The sequence below is a fragment of the Saccostrea cucullata genome, unplaced genomic scaffold, assembly GCF_032062105.1.
Source record: "Saccostrea cucullata isolate Sc308-1 unplaced genomic scaffold, CSIRO_AGI_Scuc_v1 ctg3163, whole genome shotgun sequence".
NCBI lineage: Eukaryota > Metazoa > Mollusca > Bivalvia > Ostreida > Ostreidae > Saccostrea > Saccostrea cuccullata.
In genome coordinates this window covers 66099-85678 of record NW_026919264.1, presented here as the reverse complement: position 1 = coordinate 85678, position 19580 = coordinate 66099, and the positions used below count along the sequence as shown (strand labels likewise).

The 19580-nt window shown below is 34.0% G+C and overlaps 1 protein-coding gene, 1 long non-coding RNA gene and 1 pseudogene across 2 annotated transcripts in view; 2 read left to right on the top strand and 1 right to left on the bottom strand.

Annotated features, from left to right (window-relative positions):
- LOC134283442 (mitochondrial genome maintenance exonuclease 1-like) overlaps positions 1 to 19580 on the top strand; it is a 125017-nt gene that overhangs the window by 63921 nt on the left and 41516 nt on the right. The window lies entirely within an intron of this gene.
- Positions 8750 to 11343, top strand: LOC134283428 (uncharacterized; annotated as a pseudogene).
- On the bottom strand, positions 13433 to 14752 carry LOC134283438 (uncharacterized). Its single transcript, XR_009995482.1, has 3 exons — positions 14544 to 14752; positions 14196 to 14299; positions 13433 to 13975 (listed from the first exon to the last, which is right to left on the bottom strand). It is a non-coding gene; the product is annotated as an uncharacterized LOC134283438 (long non-coding RNA).

Genomic DNA, 19580 nt, shown 5'->3' with positions numbered 1-19580 from the left:
GAGGAGAGAAGCGTATTAGAAACCCTTGGCCAGCAAAGATGACTACCGCTGGATTTGCAAACCTTACGGTTAGCTGCAGAACCGTATCTGTCCAAAGACGGGAGAGCTGGAAAAAATGTATACCGGTATTTATTGCGCGCAAAAGTGCACTGCTTCTCGGTTTCAAACTGTCAAATTCTAAAAATATTTCTAACTGGCTGTTCCAAATAAATTCCTTTACAATTTCCACTTACTATTTTCACAACAAACAACTGTTGTAAATAACCCTCCATCAAATTGAGACCATCCAATTTCGCATTTTTACCGTCATTTCTAAGATGACAAGAGACAAATCGTTTCAACTGCAACACGCTTCGTGAAGAAGACTAGAGGTCATGACATTTTTATACCCCCCGCTTGAAAAGTGGGAGGGTATATAGTAAACGTCCGTCCGTCTGTCTGTCCATCCGTCTGTTACGCTTTATCTCTTATCCGCAACTCCTCTTAAACTACTGAGTGAAATTTAATGAAACTTTCACAGAATCTGTATTACATATTGCCATTGTGCACCTCCTATTTTACTTTTTTATTCGACGTGTATTTTAGGTTTCCCATAGCAAAACATGGACATTGCAATTATATGTTTACCTATGACATCACATATAGAAGCTTCTGGATAACATTTGATAGGATGAGTCATTACCATAAAACAATATATAGCAACACTTGGACATTATGGGAGGCGGGGGGTATCATTTAGTGAGCTCATTGCTCACAGTACCTCTAGTTTTTGAGTTGGCTCGCGTAGCGAGCTACTCCCTGTTGACATAGCCGTTTCAGAGCTGTAAAATTTATCACACATTCATCAGGGTGATCCATACGCCAAATATTATAGTTCTAGCAAAAAATGCTGTGGTTTGAGTGATTGCATAAACTTAAGAGGTGAAAACTGTATAAAATTTCATACTGTAACATTATTTATGCCTTCATGCTTTTAAAGAAATTTTTGATTCAATATCTGTACGATGTACAATTACTGCGTATGAATATATGTTCAAGCATGTTAGGCGGATCTAATCTTCCCATCTGAAGTTTATTTATAATTGACCTAGAATACTCCCTAACACAAACACCTGCTGCTCTCATTAGCTGCAGCTAGTTGTTGTTGAAAATATATTTTTAGAATCCAGATTTGCTGTGGGAATCTTTAACCTAATTATTCCATAACACTGACCACTTCGGCTAATGTGCTTAAATTCGATCATTATAGAATCCAGTCAAAATAATACGGAAGCCCATTAGTTCCAACCTGTATTTATAAAGGAAAAGCAATATACACTTTATTTATGAACCGAACATGGATCAGACATATAATATTCAATCTCTTAAGATGCAAAATAAACTGAATATATTAAGGTATGGTGCCCAGATGTATGAAAAAGCTCAATGGACAAGAGCGAGTCAACTCGCAGGCCCTTCAGGCCTTTGATTTTAGCTTTTGTGCAGCTGAGATAAGAATTTGGAGGAATTAATCGAGTAACAATCGCAGCTTTTGTGTGCAATTTTTTTTTTCCAGAATTTTGTTTGGGTGGCACTGTAGCACTTCGGTCGTCTATCTCATTTTTTTTCTCAGACCAGCGAGTTACAGAAATATAGCTACCTTACAGTTGCAAAAAAGTTGGGGGGAGGGCATGTCTACATAAAAAATTATAAACATGAATTAAAACTAAAGCAAAAAGACTATTTTCAGAAAATAAAGTACACCCCTACTTGCATACTATGTGCCTGAGATGTTACTGGATAAATGTAGACTACATGCAGCACAATTCTAAGGATGCTATCATCGTGCTTTGAATAAATATAAATTGCAAGGAAAAATATTACCATTATGGATTCGTTTACTGCTTTAAAAAGTTTGATCACTTGATCAAGACATTCGTATATGTTTACCTGGTGCAGTTTTAAATTATTTGGTGCCATCATCTGACTCATTTATACCATATCACTCTATTTAAAAGTAACAAAAGAATACCTGGTATAACCAAAACACAGTATCCGTGAGAAGAATTGATGGAACATTTCGTATTGCTTCAAGAAATGGTCAAAAAGGACTATAAACTACAAAAATTATTATTATTTTCATGCAATTTTGAATAATTTCATAATATGCACGTTAAGTAACACAAACCAACAGTCTCAGGACGTAAACCAGTTGTTGCATTTACACAAATCAAAAGTCGCCTGTGTCAAAATTTTACAGAAACCAATTGTAGCACCAACAAAATGAATTTGCTAGTTATTGACTAATTCCATGGAAATAATTCATTTAGGCCATAATAAAAATATTCCTAGATTCTCATCCCCGCCCGCCCCGATTTTATAAGGGTACAAGTAAATTCGGCACCTGGTGAATTCGGCACTCAAAGAAAAAGTTAATTCGGCCTCTAGTGAATTCGGCACCTAGTGAACTCGGCACCAGAATCTGGTTAATTCGGCATCAGATATTGGTAAATTCGGCACCTTTCATTAATAAATCGAGATATTTATTATTACTTAAGATTTTTCCTTAATATTTTCCTTTTGACTATTTGTTGATTAATGAATTTGCCTTTAAGAGTTATTAAACATTTAACTGAAATTTATGTATTTATCCTTGATTTGCAGACACTTGTTTAAAATTATCCGTAAATATTTTCTTTTCTGTTTTATTTATTATTTTGTAAATGCGTTTTTGGTGACATTTCATTTACTGATTTTAAAAAAAAAACAAAAAAACCCCAACTAATTAATTTTTTTTTAAACGGATTGATGCGTTTTAATGTCGTTTTTGATGGGATGATGCGTTTAAAATTATGGTGGCATATTTCTGCCCTTTGTGTGCAAGTTATTTTTCTATTAAATATGTCGACATGCAAGATAGATATGTTGACATGCAACATAGCTACGTCAACATGCAACATAAATATGTTGACATGCAAGAAAATTGCAATGAAATAAAAATTATAAAACAATCTTCAAAAATCTCAAATATTGCCCACATGTGACATCCAACATACTAAATGCTACTTATTTATGTTAACATGCAAGATAAATATGTTGACATGCAACTTATTTATGTTTACATGCAACTTATTTAAGTCGACATGCAACTTAGATATGTTAGCATGCAACTTATTTATGTCGACATGCAACTTGGGTATGTTGACATGCGAGATAAATATGTTGACATGCAACTTATAAGTTGCATGTTGACATAAATACGTCGCATGTTGACATAAATAAGTTGCATGTGAACATATTTATCTTGCATGTCAACATAAATAAGTTGCATGTCGACATAAATAAGTTGCATGTCAACATAAATAAGTTGCATGTCAACATATTTATCTTGCACGCTAACATAAATAAGAAGCATCTAGCATGTTGGATGTCACATGTGGGCGATATTTGAGATTTTTTATAATATTTATTTGATTGCAATTTTCTTGCATGTCAACATATTTATGTTGCATGTTGACATAACTATCTTGCATGTCAACATATTTATCTTGCATGTCCACATATTTGATAGAAAAATAACTTGCACACAAGGGGCAGAAATATGCCACCATATAAAATAAAATTGTTATGAAATAAAACTGGATACAAATTATATACATTTATATCTACATTTCAGTACTGAAATTTCCTTTAAAAATTTGAATTTAATTTTCAAAGTCATCGGTAATTATTATGATTTTTTTGTTTTGTTTTTTTGTTGTTTTTTTTTTTTTTTGTATAAAGTCCCTTCTCAATGAAGAATTTAGAATTTTAATTCGAACTTAAACGTACATCATTGAATATTGTTAAAGTCGTATGTGGCATATTTTAGATAGGTACAGACTAACAAAAATGAAGATTTTTTAAATTTGTTTTGTTACTTTGTAAAGACAGGACTTTCCCGTAAATTACACAATTTAAATCGATATTCGAGATCCAAAACAACCAACCCACCTTTTCCCGACTCGGCATTAAATATCAGAAACATCAGTTTCTAGAAACATGGGGATATTTAAGTTCCAATGCGGTGAAAAAAATAATTTTATAAATACCAAATATTATGTAAATCTACACATAAATCTCCCATTATTATTATTATTATTTTCTTTTTAGCTCGAATCAATAAATAGTTTTTTTTTTTTTTTTGATTCTCAACAAAACGGGATGAAATTCTCACGATATAAAGATATGTTAATGGTTAAGATAATATGCCATCTTCATCTTGCGTGAGGTAGTTGATATCATTGTAGCTTTTATAATTCTTTTATGAAATCCTTCGATACTGAACATATTTTTTAAAAAGTCTTACAGGAATTAAGCACAAAAAAGGAGTTGGGGAGAGTTTGGGGAACATCCGCTACGGTCCCTGTTATATTAACTCTATATATTAGTTTACTATTTGTTAAACTATTCAACGAGTCCGTATTCAGCATTTATTTACTTCTGTAGTGACTGCTCCCATAAAAACATTTTTTTTTTGGTCATCATTATATTTGTTACATATTAGCGTAAGATAATCCATTTGACATCTAATTAAAATGTTCTACACTACACTAAAATACATCTGGTTATTAAACACGTGCGTTTACAACCCAAATTACACGACCCCATGTAGATTCCTACCAAGCCTGCTGCTTTTAGAAGAATTTTTTATTGAAGTGAAATTATAATCATTATGTTAATTTCTTTTTATATTGACTTACTGATGAATATATGGAGCATGATGATCTGTTAAAAATCAAATATAATCAATGTTTATTTTTTTTTTTCAAAGCTCGAAAAACTTGGAAAATAACCCTAATACATATATATGGACTAAAGCAGAGATGATACATTAATTGTACATGTATGTTCCTCGATTTTAGTATATAATTTGCTAATATTTTGATACAAGAAAATTGCTATTTTATCATTCACTATCATTTTAATAGAAAACATTTATGAAGATCGATGATATTAAAAATATTTCCGTACAATCACATTTTTTCTAGATTCGTGCCGTGTATTCTTTGCTTTGTTTACTTTTATGGTGTATGTTTCGCTGCTGTATTATTTTAATTTTTTGAAACTTTATATCTAGACAAAGATTTTTAAATAAAAAACCTAAAGTGTGTATAAACTGCAAAACGTCAATTAATTCACCCCTTACATTAGAAACATTGAAAACATTGGCAATAGAAAGATAAAAATAGATGAAAAGTAAGTCGTATAATATAGGTGCCGAATTCACTAGATGCCGAATTTACCAGGTGCCGAGTTTACTAGGTGCCGAATATACCTGGTGCCGAATTCACTTTGCTTGGTGCCGCGTTCACCAGATGCCGAGTTTACCAGGTGCCGAGTTGACTAGAATTCTTTTATAATCCCGCCTCGATTTTTTTTATTTCTGTTTTTCTTCGTCTTAATTCTGATTGGGATTGGTATTCATCTACCATTCTACTTTCGTTTTAAATCCAGCGAAAGTCGACATGATTTTGACAGCTGAAAAGATGGTAATTGCTGTAATACATGCGTATATATTTTAAACAAGGGTCGTTGGTTGAAAAAGATTGATGATGATGTGAAGTAAGAGATAATTGAACCTTTGCTGTGACTTTTATTCGGGTATTGTAGATAAAATTACACCGATTGACCAGGTCAATAAAAAATCTGCAAAATTGAAAAAATAAAAAATATAAAATAAAAACCGCCCGTCCGCCTCGATTTTTAAAAAAATTCGGATGAGAATCTAACAATTTATTTATTATGGCCTTAAAGCACATTGTTTGTGTCCAGGGCATTAAATAACGTTGAATTAAAGTTAAATTTACCCACTTACCTGTCCAATCAGTCCTGTAGCACTTAATGAATCATTCGAATGCAAGTACATGAAAAACATGATGTAAACAGATATTTACATGTGATGTTTTGATATTGAGCCCTTTTTGGGTATAAAAGCAATCCAATTACTTAACCTTTTAATAACTTCTAATTTCTAATACGCAAAACAAGAGGTTGTACATGTAGATATCGTATTTCCTTTGTACATGCAGTCTTTTCTTGTTCTACTTTGAGAACTGGCCTAAACCAATTTCTTCTCCCAATGGGGTGCCTCAGTCTCAAATGAGATGATAAGCTTACCACGTGATTCATAGATAAAGCAAACGTGATTCGTACGGCAGCAAAATTTTTACGCTCTTGGATTTTTTAGTTTTATTTGTGTTCTAGTTTAGTGTTATAGTTTAGTTTAGATAATATGTGTGAACTTTTTATTGGATTCTATTCGTGATTGCAAGACGGATTAACTATCTTTGAAACTTTCTTGATTGAACATTATATATCATAAATTGTCAAGTGCCGACGTGCCCAAAGACATGAGCACAGACTCTGAAACAATGCCGTCAATGGCAATGATCGTAATGCTAAAGATCTCAAAGGTGACGCACCTGAGACAGCTGTGGAATCACTAGTTGCAGGGGTTTTCCTACCATTTTTAAACTGGGTCCGGGGTCCGTAGAATTGGGAAAATTGAGGCGAAATGCGTTCAAATTGGGAAAATTTTAAAAAAGGACCAATTTTGTTATTTTCCTATATAAATGAAAATGATGGGACCAAAAGTGTCTTATTTTACAATAGAGTAAACAACTGTAGACAGATATAAAGAGTTGCACATTATTCAGCTGTTATTGGATAATTAAAAAAATGCAGAAAAAAGTTTTATTGCTATATACACGTGTATTCATGTAAAAAAAAAAATGTTTACTTTAAACGGGTATCATATTCTTAATTGGATAATGAAAAATTCTGGAAAAAAAATACTATTTAGTTTTATTGATCATGCTGACTGAAATAAGGGAAAAAAATTAAGTGTGGTATTTGTAATGAGAATTTTCAGATTTTTTTTTTTTTTTTTTTTTTTATATATTCCATTCACAACTGAGAATAAATGAACACAAGTTTTTTCTTGTATAATTAAAAAAAAAATTGCAGGAAACTTTGTTTTGTTGTACTTTGCATTCATGACTGGAGTAAAAGATAAAATAAAAAATACTTTGGAATAATATTGATGAAATTGTTATCTATATTGATTTAAGTGTGTAGTAACACTAATTATACCAAAGAAATAAAAACTTATGTTTGAATAGGCTTATATTAATGATAAGGAAGGTAGAAAAGTAGGGTGACAGATTTTTTGCGTTTAGACAAATTAGTCAAACCCTTCCTATTTTTAGATCATGTAAAGGAAGTGCAGTAACCTAGGAATAAGCTCACTGACAACTTTCATGATAACTGAAATCTTTTATATGATAGGATTTAAGTGACTTAAATGAAACACAAGTGATGTAATAACTAGTCATTTAATATAGTAGGTGATTTACCAATTGTATTGCATCATTAATATTAATAGCTCGATGATCCGATCGCATGTTGACACCTGTTGAGATTTTCAGACGTCTTGCAGAAAAACAAATATTTTATTTCTTTCTGAACTCACTTAAAAAATTTTCTAAGGATACAAAATTGGGAAAAAAAAGATTCAGAATTGGGAAAATATGGCTAAATTTTTGATTGGGAATGGGTCCGGTAAACGAACCCAAAAACAAGCCAGGAAAACCCCTGAGTTGCCACAATGCAAAAACAATGGGTGCGTTCACAGTTCTGCCATTGGTAGACAAAAGTTGCCGTTGGTTAAATTAATTACCATTGGCATGCCACTGGTACCAATGTTTTTTGCCAATGGTATATTTTTCTGCAGACAATGGGTGCGTTCAGAGTATTTCCAATGGTACCATCACCTCTTTGCCAATGGTAACAATTTGTACCATTGGTACCGTTGGATCCCTATGTACTCTGAACGATTTTTGGGTAGAGTTGGTAGAAAACTCACCAATGTTAACAATGGTACCATTGGTGTACCATTTGTGACATTGGTGTATACCATCGTTAACATTGACAGATTCATTATAAGAAAATGTCAAACCAAAATTATTATTCTGGATTCATGAATCATTTTGTAGCAAGAGAATGCTTTCAGTAATACTTTTTAGTACTGTAAAGTACTTCTACCCAACAGAATTTTCTCCAAATTGTATTCCGAATTGATTAAATCAATAAAATTTTTATTTTACATTAAATAGACTTGAAATTTATTAAAATAAAGATTCTGAAACTTTCAGTCAAGAAAAAACACATTTAAAAAAGACGTTTCACACCTATATACATAGAGTTTATGTATATAGGCGTGGTAAAAACATTACTATGACTCGTTACTTTTTCAACTTTTTTCCCCAGGGAAAACTTTCATAGAATAATCTTGTTATTAATTTTATAGATAGAAAACGATTTATAGAGTAAAAATGAACTCAATTATGCATAAAATTTATTAGAATTTACCGAATACTGCCCGGTTAATGATCTCTCGGGTTCTCTGTTTAGTAACAGACTTATCAGTACCCGCCATTTTGTTTGACATCATTAAAAAAGTTACCATCGCTAACAGAGCTGGTCTGCAGAAAAATCTACCTATGGTATATTTTTTCGGCAAACTTTGGTACCATTGGCTTACCAAAGGTAAAAAATTCTACCATTGGTAACTTTTGTCAGCCAACGGTAGTACTTTGAACGCACCCAATCTAGAGTGTGGTTAATGTTGGTAAATGACGTCACAGCTAGTTATCGACATGGAAACAAGCTAGAAAGACTTGAATTCTGGATTGGCAATGATACAAACGATTTTTCCTCTAAGCCTTTTTAACAAATCATGCCAAAATCACATAAAAATCATATCAAACACTTAAATTCATGATTTTGAAGTATGATTTAGACATGATCCATTAAATGGATTAAACAAATCTCATAGATATGGCAACTAAAGAAGTGTGATCCCGATGTGGTTTGTTTCTCAGCTATGAGTCTGCTATGATTTTCTTGCAGTTCTGGCATGTGCAAGTAACTTAGAAGACAAAGAAATCTGTAATTCAGTATTACCAACGTTTCCATTGGACTCCCATTGGTAACATTGGTAAAAGCGTTACATTTGTATGCCAATATCCGTTCAGGGTTTATTGGTACAGTTGGTACCATTGTCAAATTATTGCACCAATGGTATATTGAAAGTTGGTACTAATGGTAGAATTGTGAACGCACCCATTTATTAGGAAATCAAAAATCAATGCTGTGTCTTACACAAACTGTACAAAAGATGCAAGAACGCATGAATGGCGAACAAACAAATAAGGGGGAGAAGCGCAAGGCGCTGGATAATCCCCAGTCTGCATCAACAAGTAAAAAGCAGGCACCTGACTGTAGCAAGTCCGAGTCGGAGGCAGACAATACCAAAGACGAATTTGAGGAACTTCTATCTGAAGTGACGGAAGAAAAAGAAAGTGATCCAGACAATCTCTTAGAAGAGCTGGCAGAATGTTTTGGTTCTGATGACAAATGCAGCGAACCAATTTATGAGAAATTGGCGAAAGTCGCAAATGAAGGCATGCGGACAAAATTAAACAATGACAAAATTAAGGAGGTCGGTGAAAAGTATAGCAGACCGAAAAATGTCGCAAATCTGATCACACCGAAAGTGAACAGCAAAATCTGGGCACATCTTAACAGGAAAGTCAGAACACAGGATGTCAGACTTCAAAAAACCCAGGCACTGGTATGCAAAGCTATTGTGCCACAACTCCAACAGCTGGATATACAGTGGCGCCTCATTTATCCGGACGCTTTGGTTCCCAGGCAAATTGTCCGGATAAGTGAAGCGTCCGGATATCTGAATTCTATTGATTTCTCTTCCAGGTACACTGTATTGGCATTGTAACTCTTTCATATAAAGAATGATAAATGCTATCATATAGAAATAATAATTGAATTTCTTAAACACTATATATTTAGTATACAGCAGCATTACTTTTACACTTTTTTTCAAATATAATAAATATTTTTCAAGCAATATACGAAATGCTGACTCGCGCTCGACCTCTTTGCCTTGGTGTAGACATGGTTGTAGCTGGTCAGCAGAATGACAAACATTGGATATAACGCAGCTTATATGGGCAGATTATTATTTCATTACCCAGCTTAGTTTTTACTTTCTACTTCCTATAAATTGATGAACATAGCCAAGCAAATTCTCACATTTACACCCAAGCGAGCTGTCAGTATCGAGTCCAATTTTAATTTGAACAATTATCCACGCTAAATCTGACATAATAAAAATTCATGCAGTAATTCATTGCTTGTCTAAAATTATTTTAATTTGATTGAATGTTTTACGTTTTTTTTTCGATGATAACTGCCACCAATCTACAGATAAAAATTACAATACCGATTTGTGAATGCATATGTGTAGACTACGAGATTATGAAACTATGTCGTCCCGTCTATAACAGTGTATAAATAGAAAAAATCACTCTCTACCATCGGCTCATACATTCACACTCTCTACCATCGGCTCATACATTCACACTCTCTACCATCGGCTCATATGAGAGAGGAACGAACGACAACTCTGCATGGGAGATTGAGAAAAAATATTTAAAACCAGATCTGTACTAAAATTATGAATATCTCGCGGAAAACAAAAAACTGAATAGAAAATTGTTTTCTGTTACCAACACAGTTAATTGTTTATTTTCATTTGCGTATCAATCTTTCGTATATTATGACCATATCCACTTAGCATGCTTAACCTGTACACTAATCATCGTAAGTCATTCATAACAGGTCACAGGTGATTGTCTTGTAAAAACAATCAATCCGGCTAGTGTTTTGATAACAATTATCACTCAGTTCAGGCGTGAATATTGACAAGAATTGAAGTACAAATTAAAATTTACCGTCCGGATAAATGAACCAATTTATAACGTAAAAATACATTTTGTAGTAAAAAAGAGCCGTCCGGATACGGAACGCGGAATTCCGGATAAATGAGTCAAAATTACGTTGAAAAAATCTGTTCCCGAGAAAAATCGTCCGGATGGTGAAGCGTCCGGATATCTGGCGTCCGGATATCTGAAGGTCCACTGTACTTCTTAAGTCAAAAAAGAAGGGGGGCGAAACAGCTCCGATTGGCGAGGTTACGAAACTAGCGATGGACAGCCTCAAATTAATGACTTTTGTATATTGCGACCTTTCATATCGGCGCAGAGAGCTGATTGTCAGCCGGACAAAAACAAGGAGTTTAAGGCTTTGTGCTCCAATGATCATCCGATGACTGACAACTTGTTCGGAGACGACCTCGGGAAAGTTGTTGAAGATATTGTTAAAGGCAATAAAGAAGGGTCGAAGATATCCGGAACGTTTCCTAAGGATAGAAAACCTTATAACAGGAAACCTTTTGGCCATGGATACAGGTCAAATTACAGTCAGTACGGAGGATCGGGAAAACAGTCCCATTTTTTAGGCCACAGATCCACTCCTCATTTCCGGAAGAAGGCCCCGAGCACTCAATACAAACAGCGGAAATGAAAACTACAAAAGAAGTGAGTAAACTTGATATGAATTTCATGAACACAAATGATAATTTCCAAGCAGGGAAAATACCCCACTGTATTGAAGCTTGGACAGAAATAGCTTCTGATGCAACAGTACTTTCAACTGTTCGAGGGTATTCCATAGAATTTGATGAATTTCCCTATCAAATGTGTTCACCAAAACCAATTCAATTTAACAATGAAGAAATGATTTTGGTAGATCAAGAAATCAAACAATTATTGCATAATAAAATTATCGAAGAAGTGATAGATTCGGAGGAAAATGAATTCTTATCAAATATTTTTATCAGACCAAAGAAAAATGGGAAATATCGAGTAATTCTCAATCTTAAAAACCTGAATAATTGTGTAGAATACCATCATTTCAAAATGGAGACTTTAAAAGCCGCAATAAATTTAGTGACCAAAGATTGTTTCATGGCCTCAATAGATCTACAAGATGCGTATTATTCCTGTAAGATCAATGCTAATGACAGAAAATATTTACGATTTTTGTGGAACGGACAAAAATATCAGTATACATGTTTGGCAATGGGATTAGCGTCAGCGCCCAGAATATTTACCAAATTAATGAAACCCGCATTTCCAACTCTACGGAAACAAAGTTTTTCAAATGTTGCATACATAGATGACACATTACTTATCAGTGTTTCTAAGACTGAATGTGTAAAAAACGTTAAAACCACTGCTACGTTGCTAGACAACCTCGGTTTAACAGTGAATATAGAAAAGTCAGTCTTTATCCCTACACAGAAAATCGAGTTTTTGGGATTTATCATCAATTCAAAAACAATGACAGTTTCTTTAACGGACGATAAGGCAAAATCTATACAAGACACTTGTAAGAAAATCATTGCCTCGCAAAGTCTAAAAATTAGGCAATTAGCGCAACTGATAGGAAAACTCGTGGCAAGTGAGCAAGGAGTCCAATTCGCACCTCTGTATTACAAGTCATTAGAAATAGAGAAAGACTTCTTAAACAAAACGTTGGAAACTACGAAGCTCGTATTTCACTCTCGCCAGATGCCCTAATTAACCTACAATGGTTGATTAATAATGTGAATAATTATCCTCGAAAAATAATGCATGATAACCCCCTTGTTATGATAAAAACTGACGGCTCGGGGGAATGGCTGGGGCGCTATCAATGAAAACAGCGGGGAGTGCATTCAGGGATTATGGGATGACCACGATAAGGAAGCACATGTAAATTTCCTGGAACTGAAAGCAGCTTATCTCGCTTTGACATGCATGTGCAAATACTTGAAAGACTGTCATGTAAAACTGTATTTAGATAACACCGTCGCTGTTACGTATATTAATAAAATGGGAGGAAAAATTGAAACCCTAAATGAATTAACAAAACAATTTTGGGAATTTTGTATAAAAAGAAACTTGGGTAACGGCATGTCATATAGCAGGTGTAAAAAATGTAGAAGCTGATTACCTTTACGAAACTTTAATCCTGATATGGAATGGATGCTTGATCCAGAGATTTTTGACGAGGTTACAAGACTATACGGGAATTGTGACATAGATTTATTTGCATCCCGATACAATAGACAAATTTCTACATGCCCGCACCTCAGATCTCCACATTTTTTCCTTATTCAAAATAAGGAAAAAATGCGGACGGGAGTATTTGGACTAATTTTCCGCATTCATTCCAGATTTTCGTAGATTCAAATTTCCAGATTTTCTCCGTATTCAAAATATGGAGAAAATGTGGATGGGAGTATTTGGACTCTTTTTCCGTATTCTCTCCAGATTTCCGCATTTCCATATATACAAAATATGGAGGTATTTACTTGGTTGATAAAATGCGGAAATACGGAAATCTGGAGAAAATACGGAGTTAATCACATGGTTATAAAATGGCTAATAAAACCGCTACATGATGCATACATACATAAATATTTACAAAACCATCAACAATGTGCAAAATTATATACAATTTATTATATCATTATGAGAAAAAAACATATAAATGAATGAACAAAATTACACATTATGTTCATGAGCAATGTATTGGATCTTATATCTTTGACAAACAAATAGGAGCATGTATGGAAAAAAAAACTGGAACTCTTATTTAAGCCACAAGTTTATCATGGAAAAAATGTGGCATTTTTTAATATTCATATTAAATAAATCGAAATTTATTCATTCTATTTAAGCAAAAGTGGGAGTGAAATGTTCAACACTATTAGGTATTGGGGAAAAAATAACAATTGACATAGCATAATGCCATTGAATATTTACAAAACAAGAAAAATTTTTAGACATTTTTTATCAATCTGGATCACATTTGCCATTTTCTACCTGCATCCCTGATTCATATTTCTCACAATTCAGTTTATATCTCAGTTCTGTGCTTTACACCCATCTGTCCAGTAAAAATTTTCTTCAGACTTCTTTGTAGTTTGTAAGGTCTCTGCATGTTTAATTTCTTGCAGCAGCACTTGCGGTCGAATTGGCAAATCCTATCAATTAAAAAAAAAGTACTTAAATTATAATGGTGCAATATTAATAAAATTTAAATTCATTGCTTTTATTCCTTTTAAAATCTTTTTATAAACACAAGTTTGGGTTCTTCAATTTTATATCAATTTGTTTAAAATATTATTTATAATAATGACAATCATAGTTGACTGTTTTTAATTAAACAAGCAATAAAAAAAAGAAAAAAAAGAATATATATACCTCAAACATAACCATCCATGGACCAAGCTTTAAGCCCGTTAAAATCGCAGTAAGTTGAATAAGCACTTATTCTTTTTCAGAAATCTCCTCCTCATGCACAGACGCTACCAAAAAAAAATGTATGGTAAATCATTGCTAGAGATTACAGCCCATGGCTCCCCAAAATTAACACCTTTAATTGTGGTTAACCATAATAAAATTCTATGAGCTGATTGAAAGATTTGAATCATGGGCATATTGGCTGAAACGTACGTAGCCTGGTAGCTCAGTCCTAGGCCTAGCCGCCTAGAGTATTTATTTTCATCATCACAGTGACACACATGTTAAAAAAAAATATGACTGACCTACCGCATATGAAATACGTGTATCTGCATCTTTTGGTTGATACAGCAATACGATCTCAGGCTGTCTGGTCAACAAACTTTTTCCTTTAGACAGAGCAGACGTTGCAACATGGAGGCCAAGGTTAAATTTTGGCGGTCTGTTGTTTAAATTAATTGATCACTGAGCCCGACTTTTTGAAACATTCTTCCGATCCCGATCAAATTGTACATAACATTCAGGAGAAACAGACAACTGCTGTTAACTCCAAGACAGTTTTTATGCACCCAAATTTTTTCGGGGCGCATATTGTTTTTGTCCTGTCTGTCTGTTTAGCTGTATGTCTGTCTGTTTGTTTGTCTGTTGTCAACTTTAACCTTCGCCATAACTTTTGAACCGTAAGACTTAGAGACTTCATATTTGGTATGGATACTCCACTACAAAAACACTTTCAACTGACACCAAGGTCAATGACCTTATGACCTTGATTGTGACCTTTATGCTAAAAATAGCTTTTTCAAACTTTCGCCATAACTTCTGAACGGTGAGAGATAGAGACTTCATATTTGGTATGCATACTCCACTAATTAGGCACTTTCAACTGACACCAAGGTCAGTGACCTTGACTGTGACCTGTATGCTAAAAATAGCTTTTTCGAACTTTCGCCATAACTTTTAAACCGTGAGAGATAGAGACTTCATTTTTGGTATGCATACTCCACTAATTAGGCACCTTCAACTGACACCAAGGTCAATGACCTTGTGACCTTGACTGTGACCTATGTGCTAAATATAGCTTTTTTCGAATTTTCGCCATAACTTTTGAACCATAGATGATAGAGACTTAATATTTGGTATGCGTACTACACTAATAAAGTGCTTTCAAATGACACCAAGAACAATGATTGTGTGACCTTGACTGAGACCCATTTGCTAAAAATTGCTTTTTAGAACTTAATGTTGCCGCCAGGTGCTACTGTGTCTCACAAACACATCTTGTTCTTGATGAAAAAATTCTAAGTCTAGAGCTCCGTATTTTTTCCAGATGAAAAATATTCTAAGTTAAGAGTTCAATATTTTTCCAGATGAAAAATAGACTAAGTCCAATTCTCCGTATTATTTCCGTTTATTTTCCGGATTATTTCCGTATATTTTCTGCTTTTCCGTATTGTTAATTTTCTCCGTATTATTTTCCACATTTTTTCCATATTAAAATGAGGAAAAAATGCGGAATAATGCGGAAATCTGGAGATCTGAGGTGCGGGAATGTGTCATATACCCCTGATAGACATGCAATAGCGATAGATGCTTTTACAATTTCATGGAGTGAATTAAAATGTTATATTTTCTGTCCTTTCTGTATTCTCAGCAGGGTACTGCAGAAAATAATGATAGAGAATGTGGAAGCAGTCATTGTAGCCCCGATATGGCCGACGCAACCCTGGTTTCCCAAGTTACTACAGCTGATAGCGGCGAGCAGCTATTTATTACCAAACAATCAGCAACTTCTGAGGCTACCGAACAATCCAGACAAAGTACATCCAATACCCAAAATGAGACTGGGTGTTTTTCGTGTGTCCGGAAATCGCTCCAGAACCGAGGCTTATAGGAGGACACTATCGACGTACTCCTCTCCTCATGGAGGCAGTCCACAAAGAAACAATATTGGACATATCACCAAAAACGGATGTTATTTTGTCAGCAAAGAAAAATTGATATTTTTGACGCAAATGTAAATAATGTTTTGGCATTTTTGACAAAATTGTATAATGCAGGTTTAGGTTACAGCGGATTGAATACCACCAGAAGTGCATTATCTTCGTTTTTACAATTAACAAACTATGTAAATATTGGCTCACATCATTTAGATTGTAGATTTTTGAGAGGTGTTTTTATAATGAAACCTGCTTTACCTAAATATAGTGTTACATGGAATGTAGATATTGTGTTGGATTATTTGAAATCTCTAGAACCTTTAAAGGATTTGACCTTAATTGTTACATGTATCTCACAAGTTATTAATGTTACTTGCATTATTGTCAGGACAAAGGGGTCAAACGTTGCATTTAATAGATATATGAAATGTACATGTCGAAGACAAATTTTTGAAAATTGTTATAGGTGATCTGTTGAAAACATAAAATCCTAAGTCACATATGGGCGAACTAAATTTTTCAAGCTATCCTCATGATGAAAGTTTATGTGTTGTTCGTGTTATGAAACACTATCTTCTAAGAACGAGTAACCTGAGAAATGATGTTACAAACTTATTCACGGGGTGTCCAGGGACACTGTTGGCAGATGGATGAAATCCGTTATGTGTGCCGCTGGAATTGACATTAACATATTCAAACCCCATAGTACTAGGGCGGCGTCCAGCAGTGCAGCGCTCGCGCGCAAACTTCCATTGTCTACCATCTTGAAGACTGTTGGATGGAAAAGTGACTGTGTTTTTAGAAAATATTATAACAAACCTATCATTGTGGGTGACAATTTTAGTCAGAGAATGCTTTCCAAATATGATCAAGTTTGAATGTCACATATATGTCATGTATGTCAGTTTTTATTTCTTTTTAATAGATTTGAAACAAATTTGACTTCTGCTTTATATTGATTACTACTAAAAAGCAAGAAAATATTTATTTCATAACTAAATCATAGACATTATGAATTACGATTATTTATACGTGATACACAGCCAAAGTAGGCTTTAATGCGGATGCAAGTTTAACTTTATATTAATACTTATAGAAAACTTAAAAATTTGGATTTATCAACTCTAAAGTCTCATTTGAGACTGAGGCACCCCATTGGGAGAAGAAATTCTAAAGTTAAACGAGACTTACCTGGAAGGTGAAGTTTGACTGGAATTTCTTTGACCAATTGGGGGTGCAGAGGGATCAAATGCCCTCCCGTATACTTGCAGTATACACCCACCCGTAAAGTATAAATTGATAAATCCAAATATAACTCTAAAAGTATGAATCACGTGGTAAGCATATGATCTCATTTGATCCCTCTGCACCCCCAAATGGTCGAAGAAATTCCAGTCAAACTTCACCTTCCAGGTAAGTCTTGTTTAACTTTAGAATTATACTAGATGTTTGGGAACACCTTGGATTAAAACTGAATTTGAAACAGAATTGCAACGTAACTACGACGTGACAATCCATGTATTCTTTAACATTTCATTTATCCTTATGTTAGTTTCATTCGAGCAAACGCTTAGCTGTCTCTGTAAACCTCTACGTGCTAAATGGCAGAGTCAAAGGAGAGAGCCGCCATTTTGGACCCGCTTCAGATTTTTGAATGTTAATATCTAGAGTTTGGATTTGTCAATATTCAAACAAATTATATATTAAGCATCAATGGAAGGGTTTCTATTAACCATGCTAAAATAATTCAAAAATATTGAAAAACAAACAAGTTAGAAAATTCGACTTTTTAAATTCGCATGTGGTAACGACAGGAAGAAATGGTGAGGAATAAAAGGTCACGTCCTGGATAGTACTTATCATGATCTATCATCTCTGAAAGTTTCATTTTGATATCTTTTACTGTTCTTGAGATTAACCGTGGACAAAATATCATTTTAAAATCAGGAAATGTCCTGTAACTTGGCACCAGAAGCGAATTTCCAAAAAATCTCTCGGATAAAATAACTTCAGTTAACAACACAGTGTTTCCGTAAATTTCATGGAAATCCGCCTAGTAGTCTTCGAGAAATCGTGTGCACAAAATTAGATGGGCGGAAAAATAATAATAATAATTAGAAACGACCTTGTTGCGAGCAACGAGAGGTCTTCCGTCCCATTCTGGAAAATAATTCTCGTTTAACTGAGCTGAAATGTGGATAAAAGAAATCTGACACACGGGCAATTGAACCTGGGTGACCAGTGTGAAAATCCAACAAGCTATCCATTACGCTATTTGGAGCTCTTCTCTGAAATTACTTGTTTATACTTCTTAACAGTACACCGGTCTAAGAATTATAAAAAGTGGGTCACTATTCATAATTTTGCAAAAGACGCCGCGAGTAAATATTCGCGTCTTCTCTTTGTAGTCTTCTTTTAGATAGGTGTGATTGCTTCAATGAAATTTAGAAAAAAATAGAATGTTCTTATCGCCTATATTTTATTTCAAGATTTAGAAAGTATATTTAACACATTGTACACATTACATATCGTATCTAGCCAAGTAACACTAAAGCAGTGAAACAGCAATTGGGTTTGAGTTTGACACAGAATTGCAACGTAACTACTACGTGACAATCCAAGTAGTTTGTTACATTACATTTATCCTTATGTTATATTATATAAGCAAATGCTCGGCTGCCTCTATAAACCCCAGCTTGCGAAATGGCGGAGTTGACAGAGACAGCCGCCATTTTGGACACGCTTCAGACTTTTAAATGTTAATATCTAGAGTTGAGATTTACCAATATTTAAACAAATTTTATATTCAGCTTTTAAGAACAGTCTCTATTAGCATTCGAAAAAGAAATGAAAAATATTGAAAAACAAAAAAGTTAGAAAATACATTTTTTTTAATTCGCTTGTCGTAACGACCGGAAGTACTGACAATGAACGAAAGGTCGCATCCTGGATAGTGAATATCACGATCTATAATCCCTGAAAGTTTCACATTTATATCTTCTACCGTTCTTGAGATTAACCGTAGACAAAATGTCATTTTAAATTCAGAAAATGTCCTAACTTGGCACCAGAAGCGAAATTTCAAAAAATCTCTTGGAAAAAATAACTTCAGATAACAACACATAATTTCGGTAAATTTCATGAAAATCCACCCAGTAGTCTTCGAGAAATCGCGTGAACAAAATTTGGTGTACGGAAAAATAATAATAATAAGAAACAATAGAATCACTATAAGGTCTTCCGTGAAGACGGAAGACCTTAACTAGAAACGATCTCGTTGTGAGCAACAAAAGATCTTCCGTCCGATTCAGGAAAAAACCCAGAAAAATCGAGCTGAAAATTGATTAAAAGATCTTTGGACACACTGGTAATTGAAACGGGTCACCAGCGTGAAAATTCAACAGGCTAT